We start from the raw sequence: 18,991 nt of genomic DNA, 5'->3' as shown, positions 1-18,991 counted from the left end.
ACCGCAACTTCTACGTTTCTTTGAAATAGTATTTAACTCTATGGCTTTCTTGACTACAGACGATGCCCAAATCTTGCATCTACTTTTCGTACTATGCTGTACTTTCAATCATAACTTCAGAGTTACCAAATAAGTCCTTATTGTGGACTCCTTCTTCTTCTTAGGATAAATACTTTCCTTTATCTATTGTAACAGACCGATGGGTCGTGTCCTGATGACCTCTCATCGTAGTCAGACTCAATTGATATGACCACTAGGGTCGGAATAACAACCATCTTACTAGTCATTACCGAAACAATGGTAATGACATACTTGAATAAAATGGAATCAATTACTAGCTTCTTGGTAACCTTGCGACTTCCCATAATCCAAGCGTGAGTCCTGTGCTTCAGGTAGTATAGATCTCTACTACCATTCACACCTACTCATACTCGTCCCAAGTATTGTCTCGCAGTTAACCAAGTCACCATACATAAATCATATAATCATTCAACACATCAGATAACAAAACCAAGGTTTATATTAATTCTTGAAACTATTACACAAAAGTTCAAGTTCACCCTATACTATGCCTCTAACAGGCTATGCTTCCTGATACATACTTTATATATTAATATGAAGTCTTCATCTTTTAATCCTCCCATCATTTTTTGCTTCGTCAAGGAGCATGTAGAATGCCCTTGGCTGTGGCGGTGCATTTTTCTTTGGGCAGTCTCTAGAAATATGCCCTTCTTCGTTACATACGTAGCACACCTTTTTGTTAGTTGCGCATTTGTTGGCGAAATGCCATGTCTTCCCACATTTGTAGCAGGTCGTCTCCTCGTTACACTTCCCGAAGTGTTTCTTTTTACACTTCTCACACCATTTAGCTTCATCTCTTCCTCCAGATTTCGAGAATTTTGTTTCTTTGTTGATCACTGAAGATCCTTCATGTTTCCTTTTCTCTTGAACTTCAGCTCTCTCCAGACCCTTTTCTTTTATTTGGGTCACAACATTTTTGGCTGCCCAGATGGCGGTTTTCAGAGTGGTTTCTTGTTTGACTATCGGACCAAAGTCCGCTGGTAATCCATTGGCAAACTTGTTGACCTTGGAAACTTCCGTTGGAATTAGGTATGGAATAAGCTTCATCTTCTCCGTAAAGCTTGTAGCGTACTCAGTGACGCTCAATTTTCCTTTTTTCAGATTCTGGAATTCATTGTTGATTTCCAGAAGATCCTACTCAGAGCAGTATTGCATTTCCAGTTGCACCACAAATTCTTCCCAAAACATCTTGCTAGCTTCCCCCTTGGGCATCGAACCAACCAGTAACTTCCATTAGCTCAGTACTCCATATTTTAACATAGGAATTGCAAGAGCGGTCTTCTGTCTGTTGCTACACTCGCAACTTTCGAACATTGTCTCCATCTCGGAGATCCAGTCCATGACTTGCACCGGTGTCGGGCTCCCAGAAAGACACGATGGTTTGGATGCCATGAAACCCTTGTACTTGCATCCACGTCTGTCATTTCCTCTACCCTGGTTGTTTTGGCGAACTATTGGTGGGTTGGCTTGACCAACGGTCCCACTGTAGTTTCCTCCTTCAGATTTCCCTCAATTTACTTCGGGCTCTTCAACTTGAATTGACAATTCTTCGCGATTCTGCCTAATCAGACGTCTGGTTTCTTCCATCTGATGATCCAACATTGTCTGGATCATCACTTGAACTCCGGCCATTGTCATTGGTTCAAGTGTTGTTGCTACAACAGGTATTTGCTCAATCACTGGTATTTGATTCCTGTTTTCATCAGCATTTCCAACTCCACTCCTCGTTCTCATCATTTTTTATCTATACACTGAATAAGGTGAAATTAGATCCTCATTCACGATAGATATTCAACTCATCCTTATCACTCCAAAACGTTTACATGCTAGTTCTAATATCATAGACGTACGCTTAGAATCCTACACACATAAGGTTTCCAGATCCGGTCGGCAACAGACCATAGAGCCGAACAAATAATATCATATATGACAAACATATAACATTTAGCACATAAAAGCATTTTATGCAATTTTACTAAAATATACTAGTGCTCGTGTCTAAAATATGGTAGACACTCATCTCACAATCATCGCTTAGCATTCTAAGTTTAAGTCTAGAAATCCTACAAATTCCTAGTTTGCTTAAACTAATCCTCTGATACCAACTGTGACATCCCCAATTTCACGGCCAGAAAAGACCGATTTGTTATGCTTTATTTTTATAAAATCAGAATAATCCTTTGATTAAAAGAGTTACGGAAATTGTCCCAAAATAAAATATGATAAAATAAAATTTATCAAAGCATTTCTTAAAGAAATCTATTTTCATTAAATAACAAAATCTCGATATGTCATGTTCCGATACAGACCAAAAGTATAAACAATATAAAATAGACCTTACAACAGTTATTTATAACTACTGATCTATAATCCAAAATCTCTCGTCAGGTCCACCAACTTATACTCTTGTGCCATTACCTGTAATGCAAAAAAAACTGAGTGGGTCAGGCTTAGGAGCCTGGTGAGCATATAGGGTTTTCAACCCACAATAATACATTTATTATATTCAATTATCAAACAATCACCCAAATACCCATCCCCATATCTCCTTTATTTTCTCAAGGGTTTACCCTAAGAACCAACTATCCTTCATTCATTCATTATTAAGGATTTACCTAAGGAAATGGAACAAGTCCATTTGCTACCACGGTTTATACAACAGGCACTACGTCACATAGTCACCAGGGTTCACACAATAAGCACTACGTCTCATAGTCACCAAGGTTTACACAATAGGCACTACGTCTCATAGTCACCAAGGTTTACACAACAGGCATGAAGTCATATCGTCACCAAGGTTTATCAAATAGGCACGAAGTCTCATCGTCACCAAGGCTTACTCAATAGGCATGAAGTCGCATCGTCACCAACTACTCCATTCTACCCATGTTCTACCCAACATGTTTGTAGATATAAATACAAACACAATTTAAATCATTTAACACCCGTATCAAAACATCAATTCCAAGCCCATCTCAAATAGACAAATAATATATAACACATAGCATGTATTTCATAGCTAATACTTTATATTAATGTGTTAGAAGAAAGTAATTATACACTCACTTGATCAGAAGATGATCGGACAGCACTACGGCTTGTAAAAGTAGTATTCTTCGGTAGATCTGGAAGATCTTCACAAAAACCGGGCTCCTCGCGGGCAGAGCTTCGGCTCGGGAATTTCACTTCTTGGGATCTTCGGAACCTCGGGACTTGCTTCGAGGCTCGGGAATGATACCGGGGCTTCGGGATATTTCTTGCACGAAAAACGATGCAAAAACGCGAGAGAAAGGGAAGAAATGAGCAAAGAACTCGGCTGCCCTTGACTTCCTTTTATAGGGGGCTGAAACCCAAATTACGCTGGGCGTAATCTTAGTTTACGCTGGGCATAACCTAGATAAGCCTGGTGACTCCCCCATTGGATAATATCGGGAATTTATATTTAAATTAAATATCGAAATTATTTAATAAACTTCAAAAATTCATATTCCTCATACGAACTCCGTTTTCGACATTCTTTATATCCACGCGTAGGTGAGACTATACTCTACAACTTTCGTTTAGACTCTGTTGGCTAATTTTGAATTTATTTTTATTACATATTTTTAGTAGGCCGGGATAGGAAAACTCCGTTATAAATTCATAACTTCTTCATCTGACGTCCGTTTTCGTCTATCTTTTTATTGTTTCACTACTATTAACAAGATCTTCGATTATCGTTTAGATTGTTTCGGCTAAAAAACCGCTCGATCTCAAATCGAGTATTCGGGTTGCATACCGCTAAGTCGAAACTTAGAAAAATCATAACTTCCTTCTACGAAGTCAGATTTGGACGTTCTTGTTATGCACGCTCACGGTTTAACGTATTCTACGAATTTCGTTTAGATCGCTAAGGCAAAATATCGCTCTAGCATAAATTCACTTTTTACGTCGCATTGTGTCGTGCCGGTTTTGTCGCGAAACTTCGACAGGCCATAACTTCTTCGTTATAATTCGGATTTCGGCGTTCTTTATATGTACGGAATCCTTGTAATATATACTATAACTTAGTTAATATTAATCATTCTAAATAATCTTTCATCAAAAAGTCATTTTTTGATGCTTATCGTCTCTAAATTGACTAGCCCTGATCTACGGGCGTTACATGGTAGCGGCATGAACTGCCACTACTTGTTGTTTCTTGGAGGGCTCCTGCGAGGATTGGCCTTTACATTTGTTCCAAAATTTCTTCTTCCCACCACTTTCCTTTGGTGGTTTAGGAGCGACTGCCATTTCATCGAGATCAACCACGTGATCTATCAGGTTCTATGCCAGACACTTGGCGCTGTCAAAAGTGGAAGGTTTAGCAACTAAAACATTCCCCTAAGTTGGGGGTGTCAATCCCCAAATGTACCTATCTATCTTTTTGCTTTCCGGGGTGACCATTCCTAGATAGAGAAGAGCCAGATCGCAGAATCTAGCTGTATAGGAGGCAATGTCGGAACCCTTCATCTTCAGGTTCCAAAGCTCGTGTTCCAATTTCTGCATTTCTCCCCTTGGGTAGTACTCAACAAGCATGAGTTCCTTTAAACTCTCTCAACCCATTGCATTTGCAACTGGTAGAGTTAGGGAGTTGACTCGACTATTCCACCAGGTCAGGGCTCTATCAGTGAAGGTGCAGCCAGCAAACTTCACCTTGCTGGCCTCAGAACAAGCACAAATCTCGAAAATCGATTCGATCCTCTCGAACCACCGGGTCAGGGCAATGACTCCTCCATTACCGTCGAAGGATTTAGGCTTTGCATTCATGAAATCTTTGTAGGAACACTCTTTTCTGGTGTCCCTGGCTACCCTCAAGATTAACGGGATGGGTACCACTTCTCGACCCGCTAGAGCCGCCAGAATATATCTGCGACATCACGGCAGCCACAACGATTGTAACTGCTGCTTGGAACATGGCAGGATCGAACTGAGGAGGTGGTGGTGGCGGAGGGTCGTTGTTCTTCCTGTTGGGTCTCTTTCTGGGGGGGGGGGATCTTTTTCTAAAAGATACAAGGGGAAAGATGACGATAAGTCTTCTATGATGATCATGAATTGGATATTTTCGAGCAAGATATATCTAGATCCTACAACGATAATAAAGACCTATAATGATAGTTATTAACAATAACAAGGAACTGTATGTCTTTTGTTATAAGGATTTGTACTAATAGTGATGACTCTGTGCAATGTTATAGTACCATAAAATACTACTATAGTATTTTAACTATATGTCTTCATTAGTATAAGATTTGGTGAGTTTTAGACTTGTAGCACGCCGCAGTCACTCCAAACACATGTTGGTCATATCTCAGACAAATATAGTTGATCAGGTTATATTGGCACCCCATATGACTAAATAACCGTCCATGTTTAACCATAGCATCCAACTCGCCCTAAATACTTTTACGTAGTTCTTACTATGTTATACCTTCTTGTACGTATGTGTACTTGTATATTTTAAAGTATACTTTTTGTTTCAGAGCACTTCGGCCCCTTTAGTGTTTATAGGTGTATACCATGTAAGGTTCGGTATACTTAGTTCACTATAAACAAGAGCTCTGATACCAATCTGTCACACCCCCAAACTAGAACGACGGAAACGTTCAGGGGTGGATGACGTCATATGTAGTATCACAACAATTGCATCATGGTAATCGAAGTAAACACAACCATTACATTGATTAGGTAAAAAATTTACATCTGTTTGATTCATATTTATATACATCAAAAGTATAACAAAAGTAAAAGACGTGACTCTATACACTTTGTCTTCTCAAAAATCTATGTGAGGTACCTGTCTACTGATTTTCTAAAAATACAAGCAATTTTGAAAGAGTATCAGCATAAAGTTGGTGAGTTCATAAGCATGTTTTTGAAAGGAAAATCGAATAATGAATCAATGAATGTATTTGCATGTTTCCAAGAAAATCATTTATTTTCTAACATGTGTATTTTGTTACTGAATCTCATAATGTATTAGTTTGTATGTCTAGTTACCATTGAATTTATTGTGCATTGTCGTTTTGAATGAGAAATCTCCTTTTTCATGAAAAACCTTGGCTATCACCAGTATGTATAGTATATTCGGAACACTCTGAAAACTCTAATATGTATGACAGTTCTATTACTTTATAATAAAACTAATTGAAGTTATTACCATTCATACATTAATCGTATATTCATAGTACCAAATTTATGAGTTGTTATAACCATACTTGACCCTTGAATTGCCAGAACGACGTTCTTCAAGTGTCGGAATCGAAATGACTTTGTCACCCAGGCCTGCCGACCTAACTGTAGCTAACAATTATGGTGCGGGATTGTCAATCCCGTATAGATCTATACATAAACTCATGTTCTCCCGCGAGGAGACTCTAGTTATAATCCCAAGACTTTTGTTAGTACTTAGTAAGTACTCAAAGAATGCTCACTCATAAAATGCTATACTAACGAGTACATGTAGAATAAAATGAATTCTTGAATATAATTAGTTAAATATATGTCTCATAAACCGTACTCTATATATTTATATGTTTGATCCCATTGAATCTATATTTATGCATTGATAAGTTAATTATTCCATAAACTATACCTATTATAGTGTATATGTTTGATAATATATTCATTTTAAACATTGAAATCCTCTATGATTTGTGTTGAAAACCTCCCTTATGCACAACAATATACAAAAGGGATGAAAAATCTGAGTATTTGATAAAAGTATGAAAACTTTTGGTTGTGTCAATTGTATCCGTTCTAATTGTTTTGAAATCCGTCTTGTATAATTTCACGAAATAAATGAGGTTTGGTTTGTATTCCCCCTGAAAACGTTAAAACTGTAAAGAAATAGGGGTATGAACTCACTTGATTAGGACTGGCTTGGATGAATGACAACAACAAGATGTTGGGTATGCTAACTAGAGTCATGGGTACAATACGATCCTATTAAGCACATATTAACATGTATAGGCCTATAATTAGTGTCTAGAACCACTAACAATCATAGGAAACACCCTTAGGAAGTGTTCATGCCCAAACCTCCATGGGTTCACGACCCAAGAGGTGTTCACGGCCCATGAACACATGAAGGGTTCACGGCCCAAGAACACATGAATATTTGAATGGTTTTCAGCCCATTATGAAGGGTTTACGACCCATAAAGAAGGGTTCACGGCCCTATGAAGGGTTCACGGCCGTGAACTCTTGAAGACCATGAAGATGGTGATGAAAAGTGATGAATCAAGGCTAGAATCAAGGGGGGTTCTAAGCATGAACAAGTAAGGGATGGAATACTTACGGTTTGAGGCCTTAAAGAGTGTTAACGGTTGAAGATAATTGAGAGAGAATGAGGATGTTCACGGCTGGAGCTTGAAGAAATGAGGAGAAAAATGTGTGAACCACACACACACACACACACACACACACACACACATATATATATATATATATATATATATATATATATATAGTGTGGTTCACGGCCCAAGCATGGGTTCACGACCGTGAACCTAGTTTGTGGCTGTGAAATCGCTTTGAAGGTGTTCCATGCTCGATTGCAAGGTAATGCTTCCTAACATTCAACCCTTGAGTGTCGTAGGCTTAAAGACTCTCAAACCGACCTTGAATACAATGAAATGATAAGAGAAACGAGTTTGACTTCTATTGGATGAATTTGATTTATAGATAAAGATTTCAGGTTGTCACACTCCCCCTTGAATAATCATCACTCCCTCTTGAATCTTCAACAAATACCATGGAGAGTATCCAGAAAGTAAAGAAGAATCAGCAACAATCTTCGCTAGCTCATATAATAAGTCGTAAAACCTCCTCTGCCATAAGGAGCGAGCTTGCCAAAATTGATCTTCAATACCTGTCAGATTTGATACAATAAATCCTTTTAGAATATTCCCAATTTTCAAAAAGTTAAAACCGAAAAAATAACAAAAATAAATTTTGTATTTTTCGATTTTTAAATATTAGACAAAAAGAATGGAGCAAGAAACAATTATTTAGAAGGGATTAAAAATAATAAAACCAAAGAAAAGGATTAGAAATGAAAATATTTTGGTAAGAAGGGTAAAAAGAGGCAAAAACCCAAGAAATTGTAAAAAATGGAATCTAGGGTTAAATCTGTCAAAATGCCAAATCGTTGGGGACTGGAACAGAAAATATTATCATTTTCCTCGTTAAATTAGAAGAACAACGCAGCTTTGACTACTAAAAGTCAAAATCAGACTTTGGCTCCACTTGTTGGGAATAAATCTATCAAGCCAAACAAAGTTTGGGGACATGAAATGAAAAATATACCCATCGTCTTCTTTAAGTCAGATGAACACGCATGTTGACTTAGAAAAGTCAAAATTGAATTTCTACTTCCGTTCAAAGCTTCTTGAAATCTCTATTCCAGATAATGATACAACCGAGCACCCATGGACGAACACCGGGAGCGAATTGAATTTCAGAAGTAAATAATTTTGAATCCCATTTCATTTGTAACAGTTTGCGTTTGAAATCAATTCCGATTTCAGTAAACTCCGAACGACAATCCCAAATTGCGAGTTTCAGATCACCGAACGACTCCGAGAGATTGATTCCGAGACTTAGAAGTCTGAACGCCAGAACTCCGAATCGATTGTAACATCCGAATGCTAGAACTGCGAACGACAGAACTACGAACGATTGCGAACGCTCGGAGATGAACAGTGAACTCCGAAACCTTCGCAGTGAGAAAAATTAATTCCAATCGCTTTCATTCCGAATTCAATTTTGAGGCAAGAAATTCCGATTCCGATTGTGCCAATGATTCCGAATACTCGGAGTTTCCAGTGAAGTCTTTCTATTTCTTTCGTTCGTTACCGGATGCAAAGTAAGTATTTCACCATAGTTACGGAATTGGCCCTTAGAGAATCAGCGAAGAATTGAATTCAGCCTATATACCGATCAAACTTCTTATTTGATTGTAATTCTGAATTTAACCTTAAAGATGTACGAAAGTGGCAGATTGTTCCCATAATTCTAATAGGTAACAAAACTTTGTCAATAATTCCGAGTCTTACCCTCTGTTTGCAGTACACTGACAATTTTAGCCCACTTTTTGCTGTAATGTTAGATTGCAGCCCTTCTTTTTGTAGAAAATGTCATTTTTCACCCACTTTTTCATCTTTTTCAGCCTTTTGTCATTTCCAACGATTAAAAATCTATAAAAATTTATTTCTTAAACACAATTTCATAACTTTGACTGATTTTTCACTAGATTTCACATGATTTTGTCCCCCTTTCGATTTTTTTTAATAAAGGACAAAACTAATTATGAGACCTTTGGTACCCCTTTAAGATTCAACATTGAAGTTGGTCTCTTGCACAGCCACTTATTTGAAGAGAAACGTTCATCAGTGAAAATAATCAATAGATTTCACATGATTTTGTCCTCTTTTTCGTTTTTTTATAAAGGACAAAACTAATTATGAGACCTTTGGTACCCCTTTAAGATTCAACATTGAAGTCGGTTTCTTGTACAACCACTTATTTGAAGAGAAATGTTCATCACTGAAAATAATATCCGCTTTTTAATTGGAAAACAAAATTTTCCATAACTTTCATTCAACCAACCAAATACTTTTTTCTCTTTCCTCCAACTTCTAACATATTCATCTGAAGAAAAATTGAATTTTCTTTGAACATTGTTGACTTTTACTTTCTGAATCTTTTCACATGCATGAGGGACTTATACCTTGGGCATCCAAACCTTCTTCATTTTACTCTTACTCTTGTTCTTGCTCTTCTTTCTTTTCTGATTTCAAGGCTTCAGAAACGAATTTCATATCTGAACGGTTCATCTTTCTAAATCTGAACATTTGAAGACTTTTGAACACAATCCTTAGGAGTTTGGTATATCAGAACATCTTGAATTATTGGCTTTCTGTAAGAAACCAATCCTTCAAAAACATCATCAGAACTAGAAAAATCATCTGTTTGGGTTCCAATAGAATAAAAAATTTTCACTCTCAGGATTCAGGAGATTTGCCTTGTTATTCACCATTTGAAACACTAAATTCGGATTGTGAAGCTTCTGAAAAACATGAAACTTTTGACTCCCCCTCAACAAGAACATGTGGAGTCACTTTTCATCAGAAACTTGTAGAACTTCATGAACTATATCAAGAACATCAAGAACACCTTCTTTTTCTTTTTCTTTCTTTCTCTAACTTCTATTGTATTTTCTTCAAAATTAAATATTCTTTGATAATGATAAATTGTTTTTACATATCTTTATCATCTTCTACATGGTTACTTTTAAATCTACCACAAGAAATCTGTGTGAAATCACTAATCTTCTCATCAACATAGAGATTATACGTCTCAATGGCATTCTTCAACATAGATTGATCAGGAACATCCCAAAACAAATATCCTCCTTTAAGATGAAACTTTGGATCTGTAACTTTTAATCCTAGTCCTTTCATGTCTTTTAACACCATATAATCCGCCATTAAATTTTCAACAAGAAAGAAAACTTGAAGAAAGAGAAAGTAGATTTGATAAAATCTCTTGAGAGAAAATAAATCTGAGATGATTTCTAAAGAGAGAAAATTGATCTGAGATGATTTCTAGAGAGATAAAGTAGATCTGAACATAAAATTCGAATAAACATGAAAATTTTCTTCTAATTCTCTTCCAAATCACGATTCAATAACAAATCAAATGAAATAATGTTTAGAAGCTAAAAGATCTAAACAAGATTTTGCAATAAAACGAAGTATTAGACTTTTTTTTTTCAGAAAACTTACAAAACTTGAAGAATAAGTTGATATTCATGATAAAATATTGACATAAAATAGATCGATTCTTGCAATAATCGCTAAGATCTACAAGAACTCGCTCTGATACCACTTGAATATGAGGTGTGAACATAATGAGAGTAGGAGACTATCTAATCTATATGCATCTCTATAACATCCCGAAATATCAAGAGTAGAGTTGAAGGGCTAAAAGAGTAAGTTGTGGAAGAGTGACTCGGCGAGTAGAGTCGCGGCTGGGACGCGTGTTAAGTAGCCGACTCGGCGAGTCGGTAAGGAGGACTCGGCGAGTAAGCGCTGAGTGGAGAAAACCCTAATTCCCGGGGCTGATCCCTATATAAAGAACATAACAGCCCACTCTCAGCCTCTTTATTCATCTCCAAGTCCAGAAACCCTTAGCCTTCGTGTGTGAGTGATCATATCTCAATTGGGAGCTTGAAGGAGATGATTATTGAAGGAATTTTGAGAGATTGAAGGCTTGGAGCAAGGGGCTTTGCTTGGATTCAAGTTGCATTGCAGTTGGGGCGTCCATTGGAGGTAATATCTCGTTCTTGGGCTATTGTTATGTTGTTTCTTCATTTTGGGGTTTGTGGGATCTTGCCTATGGATGTAATTGGAAGTCTAGAGGTTAGATATGAGGTTGCTACCTCAGATCTGGAGTGGAGAAGAATCAGAGAGCATGAAAGTCCCTGTGTAGGAGTGTTTAGTGAAGCTTTCATGTCCCAAACCCTTAACCAATGTGTAAATGGCCTAGATCTCTTAGGATTCACGTAAAGTTTGCCACTTTACGTGATGGATGAGTGGTAGGAGTCTAGATCTATGTTTTGGAGAAATTGCATGGCTTGGAATGCTTTTGAATGGATTCAGACCGGTGGTACTCGACGAGTCAGATGGGTGTACTCGACGAGTTGCCTGAAGATGAGCTGGGACTCGGCGAGTTGGAAGAACAACTCGGCGAGTCGGATGAAGATGACCTGGAACTCGGCGAGTTGTATGAACAACTCGGCGAGTAGGTTGAAGATAGCCTTAGACTCGGCGAGTCTGTTCTTGGGCTCGGCGAGTCTTGTCGAAGAGTTCCGATATTCTCTGGTTGAGTCGAGAATCGGGGAGTCAAGGAATGACTCGGTGAGTTGTGTGCGAGAGGACTCAGAAGCTGTGGGACTCGGCGAGTCTCGGGGTGACTCGGCGAGTTAGGTCGCGGATTGAGTGGAGTTCTGAGTATGGGAACTCGGCGAGTCATCGGGTTGACTCGGCGAGTAGGGTCAGTCAAGGGTTGACTTTGACCTTGTCCTCGACCAAGGGTTGACCAGTGGTTTCCAGGGGTATTTTGGTAATTGTTGATTATTGTTTGAGTTCAGTGCATTGGTGGCTGTACAGAGGTGGAGATAGTATCAGTGATCGGAGCAGCTTGAGTTAGCTGTTCAGTCGGCAGTTTCGAGGTGAGTTATCCTCACTATATCAACGGGGTTTACGGCACCAAGGCCGACCCTTTATCGGATGGAAATCCAGGTAGTGTTTGTTGTTATGATGTTGCGGAATATGGGCCGGAAGGCATTATATGTTGTGGGCCGGAAGGCATTACGTGTTGTGGGCCGGAAGGCATTGCGATGTGGACCGGAAGGTCATGGCCTGGAAAGGCGTATGTGTGTAATTGGTATGTTGACTGATTCGTAGGGCAATGTTATGCTAGTGACCGGTAGGCCGGTATCTTGGTTAGAGTAATGGTATGTTATGTGATCTGTTGATGATTATATGTTATGTGCACAGTTGCTTGGTCTGGGGTTTGACCCGATATGTATGGCTGTTCTATGTTCTGTTATGTTATGTATGCTGTTATGTTATGGGCCGGAAGGCGATGTGTTATGGGCCGGTAGGCAATATGTTATGGGCCGGAAGGCGATATGTTTTGGACCGGAAGGTCGTGGCCTGGTAGGGCGTATTTGTGGTTGGTATTTTTGGGGGTATCTCACTAAGCTTTCGGGCTTACAGTTGTGGTTTTATGTTTTCAGGTTCTCAGGAGTCTGTGGCAAGGCAAAGGCGTGATCGTACCTTTCCCCGCGTTGGTGTTTTATGATTTGAACCTGGGAAAAATACTCTGTTAAATAATGTATTGAAAACCTTTTTGTAACAACGTTATTTAAATGGGTGGTTTTTTGAAAAGTTTTAATTGTTTTGAAATTTTGGTCGTTACAAGTTGGTATCAGAGCCTTGGTTTGAGTGAATTGGAGGAACACTCGTGTAACTCCAATCTCAAATCGAGGAAGGTTTTAAAAGAGAAGTTAAAATGGTTTACAAATTAAGTAAAAGGGGGACGCGGAGGTACGATAAGCCGGAGCTAGTAAGTAACCCCAAATTTACCATTCATGACACTTGTTTTATTGAGCTTTGATAGAACAGCATGCTAGAGTTAGGCTAGGGATCTTCAGGAATTCATGATAATGTTGCCTGATTTGTGATGCCTGTAGCCTAGGGTCCCTTATGGGAGATTCTCAGTGTTCCTCTAGTGGTGAGGGTTGATAGTTGTTATGCATGTTCTCTAGGGTATTATGGTAGTACTTCATACAAATATGGGTAGGTGTGGAAGGTAGTATGGGCCCGTACTACTGAAAGCACAGGACCCATACGCGTATCAGGGAAACCATGATCTCTAGGGTTGGGTTGAGAGAGTTGGATCCCAGGTTTGTGGGATGAGTCTGAGATTTGGTATGGTGTTTTTCACTATGGAGATTCCGAGGCATGATGAGAGTGGATCCGGATCAGGATCGGGAGCTGGAGAGAGAGTTCCGGGTGGATCGGTGCCGTCTGAGGTTATCGATCAGATGAGCACGAGCGAGTTGGATGCGAGGATTCGCGAGATCCTGCATGATGAGGTTGTTGCATTGTTCCGGGCTGAGTTGCCGGAACTGTTTGGGTCGATCAAGACCGCCATGGTTGAGTATTTTGATGAGCGCTATGCGGCTCTCGTAGAGACGGCTGCCGCGGCGGCTACAGCGGCTGTAGCAGCGGCAGGGGGAGGAGCTAGTCGGGGTTTTCAGTATCGGGACTTCGATAATACGGAGCCTCCCACCTTTGATGGAGTTCAGGACTCGATTGTTGCTATGAGGTGGTTATCGGACGTGGAGGGGTGCTTCTTCACGTGCTCATGCCCTGTTGATCTGAGGGTGAGGTGTGCTCTGAACCTGTTGAGGTTCGGGGCGAAGGATTGGTGGAGATTGACCACGGGGTCATATTCAAATGCGCAGAGGGCTGCGGTATCATGGGATCAGTTCCGAGAGATTTTCATCACTCGTTATGTTCCGCAGGTTGAAAGGGAGAGATTGGCTCAGGAGTTCCTTGAGCTGAAGCAGAATTCGGAGTCGGTGACTGAGATCACCAGGATGTTCACTGAGAGGGCGATGTTTTGCCCTGAGTTCGCTTCGGAGCAGGCCCAGATGTCCCAATATCTGAGTATGCTCAAGGGGGATATCAGACAGTTCGTGTCTATGCAGAGGTGCGAGACATTGTTGGAGTTGCAGGAGGCCGCCAGGCGGAGTGAGGTAGAGGTTGAGTTGCAGTTGCGTGAGCTGAGGCAGGCTCCGATGCAGTCGCAGCCGGCGCCGAAACGGTCCAGGACCGTTGATGTTAGAGTGGGGGATCTGAGCGGCCACACTTGTGGGAAGTGTGGGAGGCGTCATACCGGAGTTTGTTGGTTCGTGGTGCGTGCCGCAAGTGCGGAAAGGAGGGGCACTATGCGCGGGATTGTCCGCAGTCAGTGCCGATTCGGGATTTGAGGATTTGTTATCATTGTTGTCAGGTTGGACATTTGAGGGTCAACTGTCCACAACTTTCCGCAGGACCGGTGCAGGCTCCAGCACCGGCCACTTTGAGGAGTTCCGGAGGAGGACAGGATGGAGCGGAGCCCCCAAGGGCTCAGGGTCGTGCTTATCAGCTTGCGGCAGAGGAGGTCGGAGCAGTGTCGGAGGCAGCTGCGGGTATGTTTCTTTCTTGATGTCTTGTTATCTTGCGATTATTGTGGGTATTGTTTGTGCTGGTATCTTTGTGTGGATTTCGATGCGGTATTCGTTGTTTCGCGGGTTTGGCATGGTTATGGATTGGTGTTTCGGGTTTTCGTTTTGGTATCCGTTGTTCCCTGAAGGTTTGGTATGGTTATAGTTTGGTGTTTTGTGCTGGTATCTTTTTGTGGTTTTCGATGCGGTATTCGTCATTTTGCGGGTTGTGGTTTTGGTTATGGGTTATTGTTTTGGGAATTCCGTTGGTTATCATTCGTGAGGGTTATTAGTGGAGATGCGGCATTGGGTTGAATGTCGGGTAGCACCTACAGTCGTGGAGTGGATAATTGGAAGATCGGATTCTTTTGAGCGGAATGATCAGTGAGGAGATGTGTTTTGCTGAGGGTTGCTTATGCTTGTGGGAAGCAGTCAGAGTGTAAGTGTTCTCTTTGTGCGGGGTTGTTCTGGAAGGTCGTTAATGGCGACCGGTGGTTGTTAGTCAGTGCTTTAAGTGGGGGAGAATTGGAGAATTCTCCCGGAGATCGTTGAGTGTTTGAGGGTGCTTAGCTGTTGGGATTCAGGAGTGTACTGTCAGCCCAGAGTATAGGCTGATAGGAGCGAGTGTCGGGCATGCGGGGCGGGATACAGACCTAGGGCATTTGATTGTGGAGGCCTGGAAGCAGGCCGGGATCAAGTTTGAGTAGGTAATCGGGGTTATGTGATCAAAGTATTTGTATGCTTCATGTACGTGATGTGTTGTACTGCATTAATTCTATGGGATTTATGTTGTGTATGTTTATAGAGTTGGAACCGGAAGGTTCCCAGAGTTAGAACCTGAGGGTTCACAGAGTTTGGGTGTACGGACCCACAGAGATATAGCCTCGAGTGGCTAATATGTGTTATGTGAGTCGGTCCAGTCATGCTGGAGACTCTGTTGGTATTGTTGGATCAATTTGAGATTTCGTATTGTGTATGTTGCAGTGGGATTGCATTGGAAGGTCTGGCCCCGGGTAGTGATCTTGTTTAGATGAGGTAGTGCATGGGCTTGAGAGTCCCTGCGAGGAGAGTCAGAGTAAGTGTGTTGGATGGATAGCGGACACGCTAAGGGTGGTGTAGCGTCGGGCGAGCGACGTGGCATTTGTCGGAGGGACATCGTGGCCAGGTGGATTCCTTGGTAACGGAAAGGGGAGAAGTAAGAGGTGTGTAACTCCGAGAGGGAGTGCAAGTTCACGGAAGTGAAAGCGGCAGAGCAGAGTTATGATTAGAGCGATTCGAGTATGGTTATTGAGCAGCGTGTTTGTGGCAGTGGATTAGAAGCTCATCCGGTTTGGAATGTCTGCTGAGGTCGCGGAGGGAAAATCTGCAAGTGTAGAGCCAAGAGGCTCGGAAGGGCAGGGAGAGAGAGAGTCTTGAACTCTTAGTGTGATTCTGATCAGGGTATGGGATGTATATTAGTGGTTCATCCTGGGGGATGTTTGAGGGTATTATCAGTGTATCACGTTTTCCCAACCTGAGGGTGTTAGAGCTAGTTCAGCATGTGTATGCGGTTGCAAGGGGGAACTCGTGAGAATTGCTCTGAGATTGAGAATAGGTCTCTCAGTCGTTCCGGAATGGATAGAGTGGGCTTCAGATCGGGGATCCGATGGTCCTTGGTTTTCTAACCCTTATGGGTCGAGTGATTGTTGAGATTTAGAGCAGAGTTGCATCTTGGGTAATTCTCGGTTATTGAGAGTGATGATCAGGGGTACAGTCGGTGCCCGGTTCGAGACGGTGGTCAGGAGACCATGAAAGAGGGGAAAGAGTGTTCGAGTTTCGATAAGTATGCCTTGAGGGACCTGGTCCGGTTAAGGCCAGGTGGAGCGTGGTGGGAGTATCCTTGGAATTGAGTTGCTATAGGCTTCGAGGGCGAAGCCTAATATAAGTGGGGGAGAATTGTAACATCCCGAAATATCAAGAGTAGAGTTGAAGGGCTAAAAGAGTAAGTTGTGGAAGAGTGACTCGGCGAGTCTATGGATGGACTCGGCGAGTAGAGTCGCGGCTGGGACGCGTGTTAAGTAGCCGACTCGGCGAGTCGGTAAGGAGGACTCGGCGAGTAAGCGCTGAGTGGAGAAAACCCTAATTCCCGGGGCTGATCCCTATATAAAGAACATAACAGCCCACTCTCAGCCTCTTTATTCATCTCCAAGTCCAGAAACCCTTAGCCTTCGTGTGTGAGTGATCATATCTCAATTGGGAGCTTGAAGGAGATGATTATTGAAGGAATTTTGAGAGATTGAAGGCTTGGAGCAAGGGGCTTTGCTTGGATTCAAGTTGCATTGCAGTTGGGGCGTCCATTGGAGGTAATATCTCGTTCTTGGGCTATTGTTATGTTGTTTCTTCATTTTGGGGTTTGTGGGATCTTGCCTATGGATGTAATTGGAAGTCTAGAGGTTAGATATGAGGTTGCTACCTCAGATCTGGAGTGGAGAAGAATCAGAGAGCATGAAAGTCCCTGTGTAGGAGTGTTTAGTGAAGCTTTCATGTCCCAAACCCTTAACCAATGTGTAAATGGCCTAGATCTCTTAGGATTCACGTAAAGTTTGCCACTTTACGTGATGGATGAGTGGTAGGAGTCTAGATCTATGTTTTGGAGAAATTGCATGGCTTGGAATGCTTTTGAATGGATTCAGACCGGTGGTACTCGACGAGTCAGATGGGTGTACTCGACGAGTTGCCTGAAGATGAGCTGGGACTCGGCGAGTTGGAAGAACAACTCGGCGAGTCGGATGAAGATGACCTGGAACTCGGCGAGTTGTATGAACAACTCGGCGAGTAGGTTGAAGATAGCCTTAGACTCGGCGAGTCTGTTCTTGGGCTCGGCGAGTCTTGTCGAAGAGTTCCGATATTCTCTGGTTGAGTCGAGAATCGGGGAGTCAAGGAATGACTCGGTGAGTTGTGTGCGAGAGGACTCAGAAGCTGTGGGACTCGGCGAGTCTCGGGGTGACTCGGCGAGTTAGGTCGCGGATTGAGTGGAGTTCTGAGTATGGGAACTCGGCGAGTCATCGGGTTGACTCGGCGAGTAGGGTCAGTCAAGGGTTGACTTTGACCTTGTCCTCGACCAAGGGTTGACCAGTGGTTTCCAGGGGTATTTTGGTAATTGTTGATTATTGTTTGAGTTCAGTGCATTGGTGGCTGTACAGAGGTGGAGATAGTATCAGTGATCGGAGCAGCTTGAGTTAGCTGTTCAGTCGGCAGTTTCGAGGTGAGTTATCCTCACTATATCAACGGGGTTTACGGCACCAAGGCCGACCCTTTATCGGATGGAAATCCAGGTAGTGTTTGTTGTTATGATGTTGCGGAATATGGGCCGGAAGGCATTATATGTTGTGGGCCGGAAGGCATTACGTGTTGTGGGCCGGAAGGCATTGCGATGTGGACCGGAAGGTCATGGCCTGGAAAGGCGTATGTGTGTAATTGGTATGTTGACTGATTCGTAGGGCAATGTTATGCTAGTGACCGGTAGGCCGGTATCTTGGTTAGAGTAATGGTATGTTATGTGATCTGTTGATGATTATATGTTATGTGCACAGTTGCTTGGTCTGGGGTTTGACCCGATATGTATGGCTGTTCTATGTTCTGTTATGTTATGTATGCTGTTATGTTATGGGCCGGAAGGCGATGTGTTATGGGCCGGTAGGCAATATGTTATGGGCCGGAAGGCGATATGTTTTGGACCGGAAGGTCGTGGCCTGGTAGGGCGTATTTGTGGTTGGTATTTTTGGGGGTATCTCACTAAGCTTTCGGGCTTACAGTTGTGGTTTTATGTTTTCAGGTTCTCAGGAGTCTGTGGCAAGGCAAAGGCGTGATCGTACCTTTCCCCGCGTTGGTGTTTTATGATTTGAACCTGGGAAAAATACTCTGTTAAATAATGTATTGAAAACCTTTTTGTAACAACGTTATTAAATTGGGTGGTTTTTTGAAAAGTTTTAATTGTTTTGAAATTTTGGTCGTTACAATCTCTTCCGTTAAAAGAACTATTAGGGTTTCCGCTTTTATTGCATCTACTCTCTGCCGTCTTCATCGTTTTTAACGACTGTTGACGTTGAATCTAGATCTTGATTCTAC

The sequence above is a fragment of the Lactuca serriola genome, chromosome 7, assembly GCF_051521515.1.
Source record: "Lactuca serriola cultivar US96UC23 chromosome 7, Lser_US96UC23_V15, whole genome shotgun sequence".
NCBI classification, from domain to species: domain Eukaryota; kingdom Viridiplantae; phylum Streptophyta; class Magnoliopsida; order Asterales; family Asteraceae; genus Lactuca; species Lactuca serriola.
Note: the sequence above shows the minus strand (reverse complement) of the source record.